Genomic DNA, 10,268 nt, shown 5'->3' on the forward strand with positions numbered 1-10,268 from the left:
CCCCTCTCATATGACCCAGCCATTCAACTCCTCAGTGGGGAAAAACAAAACAAGTCAGAGTTCACACAAAGAATGGCACATGGCGGTTGCTGGTCAAAATCCGGAAGCAATCGCAATGTCCATCAACAGGTGAGAGGCTAGACACGGTGTGGTACGTCCATCCAGGGCAATCGTTCTCCACAAGGCAAAGAAATGACCTCCGAGAAAAAGCAACCTGGGTGGATCTCAGCAGCATTACACTGATTGAAAGAAGGCATTTTTAAAAAAGAGTACCTACCATACGCTTTGCTTCTATTTGTATAGGATTCTACCCAAAAACAGACTAATCTATAGGGGCAGGAAGTAGATGAGCACTTGCCTGGGAGTGGGGATCGCAGAGGCCCAAGGGAACTTGGCTGAGTAACTAAATGTGCATTGTCTTGGCTGTGGCCAAGATGTCACAGTGTGGACACAGGTGAAAAGGGATAAGGTCGCACAGCTGAAGCAGGTGCTGTCTGTGGCGACTCAGTCGGGTTGGAGAAATCCACAGCATTACACGTTTTTAGCTGAGGACCTGGGTAATGACGCAAAGGGGAGGTTCACGTTTGCCCCTCCTGAAACAGGAAATAGACAACCTCAAGGAAACAAAATTGGAGGCCAGGTCCACCAAATCAAAGGGAAAGGAGAGGAGCCACAGTAACCGAATTTTGGAAACTGGAAAATCGACAGACAAAATGATGAACGGTGCAGGGGACCAAACACAGCCAGTCGGAGGAAATGCATGTGAACTGACTGAAACGCTGCGTGCCGGTGAATACCAAGGGGGCGACCTTCAGTGTGGATTAAAGCTCGATGCAGAGAAAACCCAGAACCTCACTACTGGGCCGACAGGCAACATCATGATGAACCAAGAAAGACTGAAGCAGCCAAGGCTTCCACCGTGCTTGGATCCACCATCAGCGCTCATGGAAGCAGCCGTCAGGCGATCACGCGATGCAGTGCATTGCGTCAATCGACTGCACGCACCCTCTTTAAAGTGTTGAAGAGCAAGGCTGTTACTATGAGGACCACAGGGTGTCTGGTCCCATCCATGGTATTGTCAAGGGTTTCATCTGCATGTTGAAAGGTGGACGTTGAATAAGGAAGACCAAAGAAACATGGATGCATCTGAACTATGGTGTCAGGGAAGAAGATTGAAAGTATCATGGCATGCCAAAAGAATAAACAGTTCTGTTTTGAAGAAGTTCAGCCAGAATGCTCCTGACAGGTAAGGACGGTGAGACGTTGTTTCATGTCCTCTGGAGATGTTATCAGGAGTGGCCAGTCCCTGGTGCAGGACGTCATGCTTGGTAAAGTGGAGGGGCAGTGAAAAAGAGGGGGGCCTTTGACAAGACAGATGGACACAGTGGCCACATCAGTGGGCTCCAACGTAAGAACCATTGTGAAGATGGCAGTGGGCCGGGTACGTGGGACCGATGTGGTCGCGCCCAATACTGCTGCTCTGTGAGAAAAGACCTTGACCCCCCGCTTCCGTAAAGGGTTCAGCCTTGGGGACTCGACAGCTTCTGAGGCAGCTCGACTCTGTCTCATGGGGTGGCTGCGATTCAGAATTAACTCGAGGGCAGCCAACCAGTGGGAGAAGCCAAGATCTGATCCCACGTACACAGCAGAGTCCCCCCTCAGTGAAGGCGGCAAGTAGGGCGAGGAGAAGGGCAACAGTAATAACTGGTGGGAGTCTGTATGATGTGAAGCCAGGCCCACTCGGAAGCTCTGGGCCTCCCTCATGCTCAGAGAGACCATGGCTCTCGGCCATCCAAGGAAAGTCTCTGTGGCTCAGAAGGGCGGTCTAACCCGGAAAAAGAGCAAGAGGCTGGCTCTTCAGGGGAAAGGCAACATTGACCCGGACCAATACTACCGGCATCTGCAGAAGAAATAGACAACATCAAGTTCACCACCACGGACTCCGACTCCCAGTGACGTCCAGCGTGGCGGAGTAGAACTGCTCCCGAGGGTGTTCTCGGCTGTCGTTTGGACGGAAGCAGATGGTCAGGCATTTCACGCAGGGCACTGATGGGAACTGCTAACCTCTGACTCAGTAGCCAAGCACAAACTCTCTGCACTGCCTAGGAATCCCACTGTCCCCAGAAGCTGGACACAGCTACCACAGAGAGAACACTCACAACACAAGCGAGAGCTCGTGGGTATTAAAATGTTTTTAAGGCAGAAATTGATATCAAGGGTTCATGAGGGAGAGGGGAAGCGGGGAGGGAGGGGAAAAATAAGGAGCTGGTGCCAAGGGCTTAAGTGGAGAGCAAATGCTTTGAGAGTGATGAGGGCAACGAATGTACAAATGTGCTTTACACAATTGATGTATGTATGGCTTGTGATAAGAGTTGTATGAGCCCCCAATAAAATGATTTTTTAAGCAGAAAATAAGAATTCAATATCAAGGTTGGAAGATAAAGATGAAGGAAGCTTCCAGGAAGTGGACCAGGAAGACCAAAGTTTGAAAAACAAGAACAACTTTAAGAGACTCAGGTGATTTGATAACTGAACAGAAATGGCATGTGAAAGAGGAAAGTAAAATAATTCAAGAAAAAATTCCTAAAAGGAAGAGACCTAAATCTCTAGATTAATAAGTTCCAATGATGCACAAGAACTCTGGTGGTGGGCGTGGGGCCCCAACAGACTGGGCTGGAAAACACTCCTAAAGGCCAACAAACGATCCGTGAATTAACTAAAAAAAAAGAACCCTGGTGGTGTAGTGGTTGAGTTTGGGGCTGCTAACCACAAGGCCAACAGTTTGAAACCACCAAAGGCTCCACAGAAGAAAGATGAGGCTTTCTCCTCTGGTAGTTAGTCTCAGAATCCCATGGAGACAGTTCCACCCTGTCTTAGAGGGTAGAGCACACTCAATGCTATGGAGTCAGTTTTGACTCATAGCAACCCTATAAAGACAGGGTAGAACTGCCCTGTGAGTTTCAGACCCTAACTCTTTGTGGGAATAGAAAGCCTCATCTTTCTTCACAAGGATCAGCTGGTGGCTTCAAACGGCTGACCTTGGAGTTAGCAGCCCAAGAAGCAACCACTACGCCACCAGATTTCCTGCAGAGCACACAAGAGAGTTTCAGGACAGACAGCTGGACCCAAGCCCAGAAGTCTGCCCAGGCCTCCTCCAGGAGACCAGATTGTTAGCATGCCTGATGCCTCTGCATGGCCATGGCGACACCGTCATTAGCAGAGAGGGGCGGGCTGACGCAGTGATACGAACAGGAGGAGAAAGCAGGCATTAACGCTGGGAAAACAAGTTGTGCAGGAAACGAGGCGTCGAGGCGTCACCGTGCCACATCTCACCTGTGAGTAGTATTTCCCCGCTCATAGCCCATAGCCATGGCTATGCTGAGTAATGCAGCCAAAATTGGGTCTGCCCCTGGAGAAGGATGGGGAGCAACAGGAGGGAGAAGACAGAGCGAGCGGAAGACGGAAGGAAAAGAGAAATCCTCCCAGCCGGCCTAAGCTAAAACTCCGGTGTGACTATGTAAGCATTATTTAAAGACCTGGAGGTAATCCCAATATAATCAGTTATGAGAGATGACACTGACTGTCTCTGGGGAGAAGCGATTGGTGGGGACAGGGTTTCACAAAAAAATAACCCAGAGCAATGGCTTGACTTTTACTTCATTTTTAAAAACTGTACAGGAATAGTTTTAATAAAACTATAAAAGAGAAAGAAGATAGCGATAAAGAAAAAAGCTCTCTGTAAAAGATCATGTAGAAAAAAGAACGACGCTGCGTAGCCAGCTCCGAACTCCCTGGGTCGTTAGGGTTCTAGAGCATTTGTTTCTATCCATAGGACATATGCTTTGATGTCCTATTTTACATACAGGACTTTTTAAAGCGGCGATTGTTGAGAAAAACTAAAGGGGCGAGGCAGGCAAAGTCCAGCGCTGTCTAGAATGTCCTGAGCCCCAGCTGTAGAAGTGTAAGCTCACAGCGCTGGTGCAGCCATGAATTATGCAGTCACACCTCTCACCGGCCTGCTTTCTCCCCGCCACACTGACCGGCGCTCCATGGGTACCCAGAGCGAGCTGTTCCGAGAACTCTGCCTACCTTATTCTTCCTTAAAGAACACAGGCCTTCTGTTTGTCGGCCAAGGGCTCCTCCCGCCGGGTCGTACTTCCCTGAGCCCAGCTTTGCCTTTCTGGCCCCACGCCCACTTGGTTCTTTGGAAAGTCATCGGACACATCCAAACCCAACCAGACTCCCTGCTATCGAGTCAGCTCCGACTCTTAGCGACACTGTAGGGCTGAGAGCTGCCCCTGTGGGTTTCCCAGACTAGTCACCTTTACAGGGACAAGCCTCATCTTCTCCCCATGGAGCGGGTGGTGAGTTGGAACTGCCAACCTTGCTTGCGTTCAGCTCAATGCAGGGCACATAGTGGGGCCACCAGGGCACATAGTGGGGCCTCAATAAATCTTTGCTGCCACATAATACTATCTTTCCTAGGCACTGAACTACAGCAAAAAGAGAGTACTGGAAACGTTGGACCATCCATTTGACCCAGAGGCTGTGACTGGATCTACAAGAACCCACCCACCTCCCAAACGGAAAAGTGGATTAGCCCCCACAAGGGCAGGGCAACTTGTGGCCACCAGAGGAGGTGAGGAAGAATCAATCACAGCTGGGACCTTGCTATCTCGCTCCAAGCCTTTCCCCCACACACGCCTTCCGGCGGGGTCTTGGTGTCTCCCACCGGCCCCCCCAAAAGACAAGCCTTCAACCACCTTCCCCCACCAACCCAAATGCACCCACGCAGACCGACTGTCTGACCCACTTCCTCATTCACACATTTCAGGACTTGATGAGAGTTGGGGCTTGGAGGCCGGGCACGGGGCGGTGATGCCCCAACAGACCACACTGAACTAGCTGCTTTGATGACCCTTGAGATCCTGCCAGGGCCACCACCACCGCCACCGCCAAGGGCAACCCAAGGAGATCTGGGCTCCCAGCAGACGGCGCAACCCTGCCCCCTGCTGCCGCCGCTCAGAAGCTGCAGGGCAGGGACCTGGCCAGGCTCTGAACTGCTGACTTCTGGACTTCAGAGCACCTTCCAGAACATTACGACGGGGGTGATTTATAAGTTCTCTTCCAGCATAAACATTATGAATTTTAGAGTTCCTCAAAATCTGTGCCAAGAAATTGGGATTAAAAAATGCAATGGCTTCCAAAGGGCCAAGGCTGCGTGACTTGGGGTCAGCCTTCATGTCCCCAAGCACTCATGGAGTGGGTCTGTGCCCGCGGCAGAGCCCACCGAGCTGTGTGGCCCTCGTGTGCAGGCTTGAACGCAGCCGAAGGAAAGGCCAGCGCGCAGTGGGGCCCCCAGAGCAGAGCACATGTGGAGTAAATCCGAGTGGTGACCAGAAGCTGGTGCGGGAGGTGGGTGGCAGACAAATAAATGCAGCAGAGTTCAGGTTCACCCTTGCCGCCCCATTGCCACACAGCACGCAGTGATGTGGTTTCCGGTAACTTGTTTGTGTGGAGATGACACTGGTCAGATTCTTCCCCCTGGCTTGTTGTTCTCGGAGCATACATGTCTTTGTCTTGAGGGCTTTGAGACTCAGGTTCAATTTCCACTTTCCAACACAAAGCCTGGGCCCACAAAGCTGAATCGCCTCCTGGAACCTGGGAACTTTCCAGACTGACCCCCAGAGTTCCCTACGGTGACCCCAACCTTCTGTGGAGTCTGCCCCTTCACTATCTTGTCATGACAAGGCAGAATGGATACATTTAATAAGAAACTGAGTCCTCAAATAGTGCCCTCTTTCCTTCTCTCATCACCCAAACTTTTAAGAGCTTTATTGACATGTAATTCCCATACCATATAATCCGATCGTTTGAATTTATTAAAAACAGTTGTGTAATCACCACCACAATCCATTTCAGCAAACTTTGCAGATGAGTCGTGAACTCCCCGTGTAGAACCTACAGCCTGGGAGACTAGGCTTGCTCAACAAAACACCCCTGAAGTTTAACTGGGAACATGATTGCCCAAAGACGCGACCCTTATTTCCCAACTTCCCTTGCAGCTGGGTGTGGGCTTTGAAATAAACTCTGGGCTCCGGGCGTTGTTAGAAATGGCGTGCCGTTCTGGCCAAAGGCCATAATGGTAGAGGCCGTCCTGTCTCCCATTCCTCCTTCCCTAGGGTGGCTGGGGGTGAAGCGGACATCGCGGTCCAAGCGCTGAAGACCCAGCAGTTAGTCACCACTTGAGGTCCCAGCAAGGCTTCACCTTCCTGTCAGGGGACAGAATGGCGTCCTAGTTCTGGATCCTCATTTCAGGAAGGGCATTGGCAAACTATCGTACTAGGCTAATTTTAACAGGACGGTTACAAAATCATAGAAACCTTTAGTAAACAAAAATACCCAAATCTGAAGCTATCATTTCTTGGCCTACCCTTCCTCTAGGTCTGTACACCACTAAAGGTGGCGCTTCCGTCTCTAACCATCTCCCCAAAACTCCTACACTGGGATCTACAGCGCCTCCAACAGCAGAGTGGACCTCCAACAGCAGTGTGGTCCTCCAGCAGGCCTCAAATCAGTCTTCCGTTCTCTGCAGAATTTAGAAGTCAGAAGGAGAAAGATCGGGGTTGTTGGGTGGATGGAGTAAGGTTTCTCCATGAAATTCTGGTGGGACAGCTTTTGGCACCCTCGAAAACTGTGTGTGTAGCCATGGCAATTTTTTCCTTCTCCTCATTGCAGTCTCCAGATTTTAACTCCACAAGCCCCAGTGATCGTCCCTTGTCCTTTGCGGAACTCTGCCAAGATCACTCCCGTGGAAACCCCAGAAAGGGCACCATAACTTTCTGAGCTGACCCAACTCAAATTTAACTGGCCTCACGGAGCCCCTCACAAGCCTGGTACGACTGGACCTTGCTTCCTGCATTGTGTTGGCAAATGCAAGTCTTGTCCCCAGTCCTGAGGTGTTCCACAGGATCTTTCTTGGCTTCACTCTTGTGTAAAAGAACCACGAATGGGAGGCTCAGCTCAAATGGAAAGATTGGCCATGGTCTTCCTGCAACGCCTTTAGTATCGTTTTGTTTTGAAGTCCCCTGAAGGAGCCGTGATGACATGGTGGTTACACATTGTGCTGCGAACCCCCGAGCCAGCAGTTTGAAACCACCAGCTGCTCCTTAGGAGAGAGAGGCGGCTTTCTGCTCCAGTAAACAGTTAGCCTTAGAAACCCATTGGGGCAGTTCTGCTCTGTCCCGTAGGGTCGCTGTGAGTCAAAATTGACTTGATGGCAGAGTGAATGAGACCGAGATTAGTGTATTACTGCCCTGCTGCGTCTGAGGCAATTTCAGCACTGAACCCTCGTGCACCTGAGTACAATTGCTCCCTTTTCACAGATGACATACAAGGCACTACCATCCGAACGAGCTTAATGGGGAGCCCTTGTGGCAGTGGGTACGTGCTCAGCTGATAACCCACCCACCTGCAGCTCCACGGAGACGCCAGCTTCGGGATTCCATGGAGCGATGCCGCTGGCCTATCAAGGCTGTTCTGAGTCAGAATTGAATCAGCTGTGGCTTTAGGTTTGAAGCTGTAAAAAATCTTCCCCAGAGAGATCCTGAACTGATGCAAACGTAGTGGCAGCCCCACGAAGAAAGCAGAGATGGCAGGAGGGGAGGGTGGGCCCACTCGCGATTGCCTCCGCTCACAAGGTAGTAAATGTTGGGGACATCCCGTCTCAGCCTGATTGTGGGGTCCCATCCCAGAATTCTAATTCGCATATACAGCAAGGCTCCTAGGTAAGATAAAACGCATCAACCGCAGAAACACTCTTAGTACTATCTTCAAACACCCGTCTCCTGTGTGTGTGGCTGGTGCTTTCTAAGTACATGATAGCATGTCATTTCCAATTTATCTGCTTCTGAGTGTAAAGTACATCTGTGGATCAGAACCGACCACAGGGCACTTAAAGCCTCTGTGAGGGGTGGCGGGGTGATGTGGCGGTTCTCTGGCATGACGCTGTCAAGTAGCCACGTTTATAAGAACAAGCACATTTCACAGTAAGATCACATCTGATAGAAAAGTCCGCTTATCAGTCAGGGCTCTCCGTTTATAAGACAAGTGTTTTAATTTTGAGAATTTCCTATTTCAACCGATGGAGGGTACAATGGCTTTGTAGCTTTGTTTTCTAATAGAGTATGTTATTTTGTTTGTATATAAGTTTATTAGTAGAACAATTGGGGCAAGCAGCAGCAGCAGATTGGATGCTTATTTCAGCATATTTCTCTTTATAAATTAAAATGAACCAAAGCATCTTCCTTCTTAGACATACGTCTCAGTCTGTACAGAAGGATGAGACTCCCTTTTCAAAAACAGAAAAACTCGTTGCAAATAACAGAATTTTCCCCACCAATAATGAGTACAAATTCCCAAATAAGTGCTTCAAGAATGTTACAAGCACAGTGTAAAGAATTTCAGATATTATGCATTCCCCTGACACTTCCTCCCCTAGGCGATTACACTTGGGCTGAGACTGAAATTGCTAAATATACTGAATTAAATATGAACTTTTAAAAATACTTTTATTGGGGACTCTTAAATCTCTTATCACAATCCATACATGCCTCCAGTGTGTCCAGCACATTTGCACATATGCTGCCATCATTTTCAAAGCATTCTCTTTGCACTTGAGCCCTGGTATCCGTTCATTTCTTCCCCTCCCTCCCCGCCCACCCTCCCTCACGAACCCTTGATGTTATTTTCACATATCTTACATCGTCCTCCATCGCCTCACCCACTTTTCTGTTATTTGTCCCCCTAGGAGGGGGTTCTAGATTGATCCGTGTGATCGGTTTCCTTTCTCCCCCCTCCCTCCCCTAATCCTCCTGGTATCTCTACTCTCCTTGTTGGCCCTGAGGGGTTTATCTGTCCTGGATTCCCTGTGCTGCGGACTCTTACCTGTAGCAGTGCGCATGCTCTGGTCTAATCCGATTTGTAAGGTACAACTGAGGTCGATAGTTGGGTGAAGGAAGCACCTGAGAACTAGAGGAAAGTTGTTTCATCGGTGCTAGACTGCACCCAGACTGGCTCATCTCGAGTACGATATTTTCAAGAAATGTTCCAGCCCCCAAACTCTTACACTGAACAGCGGGCCACTGGCAGTGGTACAGTGAAAACTTCCAGGAGAAAAGGGATATTGATGCCTCAGACACCGAGCAAGGCACAACCAGCGAGACTGAGCTCGGGTAGAGAGGAGTAAATGAACCCACAAAGCTTCAGAGATGGGCAGAGAGTAATCATGTGAGCCCCATTCCAGATACTAACTAGCTCAGGCCAGGTCAGCACTGATGAGGCATGATGCAGGTTTGATGCCAGCTACAGCCGCGGCTCTGGAAGCACCAATGTGCCCCTTCCTGTGTGTCCTTGGCACGAGAGTGCTGTAGACTCGGAGGCCATTTTCTTGTCTAAGAGACAGGGTCGCTGGGGGAAGCAGTATGTTGAAGCAGGCGGCTCTGCCTGGCTCTGCTTCGTAGTGGCAGCTATTATTGGCTCAAGTCACAGCAAGACGTGCAATGACACAACAAGGCAGCAGCACGATTTTGTACACATTAACTGCCTTGGAAACAAAGCCACACAGCACTGTGGCCCTCCGTCTTGGGAAAAACTCTTCGGTCTGTTATGGAAGTCCGTGTCTGCACACCCGCCAACCTGGGTGTAAGAGGGGGGAGAAGACAGGCAAAGAAAGCACCATAAATGGAAGAGGGCACTCAAAGGGGTGTCAGTGGCCACTGGCAGGGCTGCAGCCCAGTGTAGGGGGTGGCCGTGTAACCTCAGTTGTGAGTGCGAGGGTTGAGCCAGTGGGGGTGCTGGTGTGGCTTTCTGCCTTTACTGGCAAATTAACACGTGCACAACTCAAAACTCACATTGTTTCAAAGTGTTTCCTCTGAAGACAGGAACTCATTTTCATTTCCACAGAGATGCATTTTCCTTTGAAAACAAGTGATCTAGCACAGTTGCCAGCCTGACTCACTACCCACCACAGCAAGCTTTTGAGCTCTGCCAGGATGCTGCCTTCCAGGCCTGTGCTTCTCCCCGCCTTCCTCTCCTGAGCCCTGGGCTCTGCTACCTGCAAAGCGCTCCAGTGATCCCTCCAATGGGACCCTTCGAGAGGGTTCGGAGACAAGACAAGCTCAGCAACAGGAGGACTGAGTTGCCTGCCGGTCCAGAGCTCGGAAGCCCGACAAGAAGGCGAGCTGTGTGTTAATTAGCCCTAACCACCA

The sequence above is a fragment of the Tenrec ecaudatus genome, chromosome 11, assembly GCF_050624435.1.
Source record: "Tenrec ecaudatus isolate mTenEca1 chromosome 11, mTenEca1.hap1, whole genome shotgun sequence".
Lineage (NCBI taxonomy): Eukaryota > Metazoa > Chordata > Mammalia > Afrosoricida > Tenrecidae > Tenrec > Tenrec ecaudatus.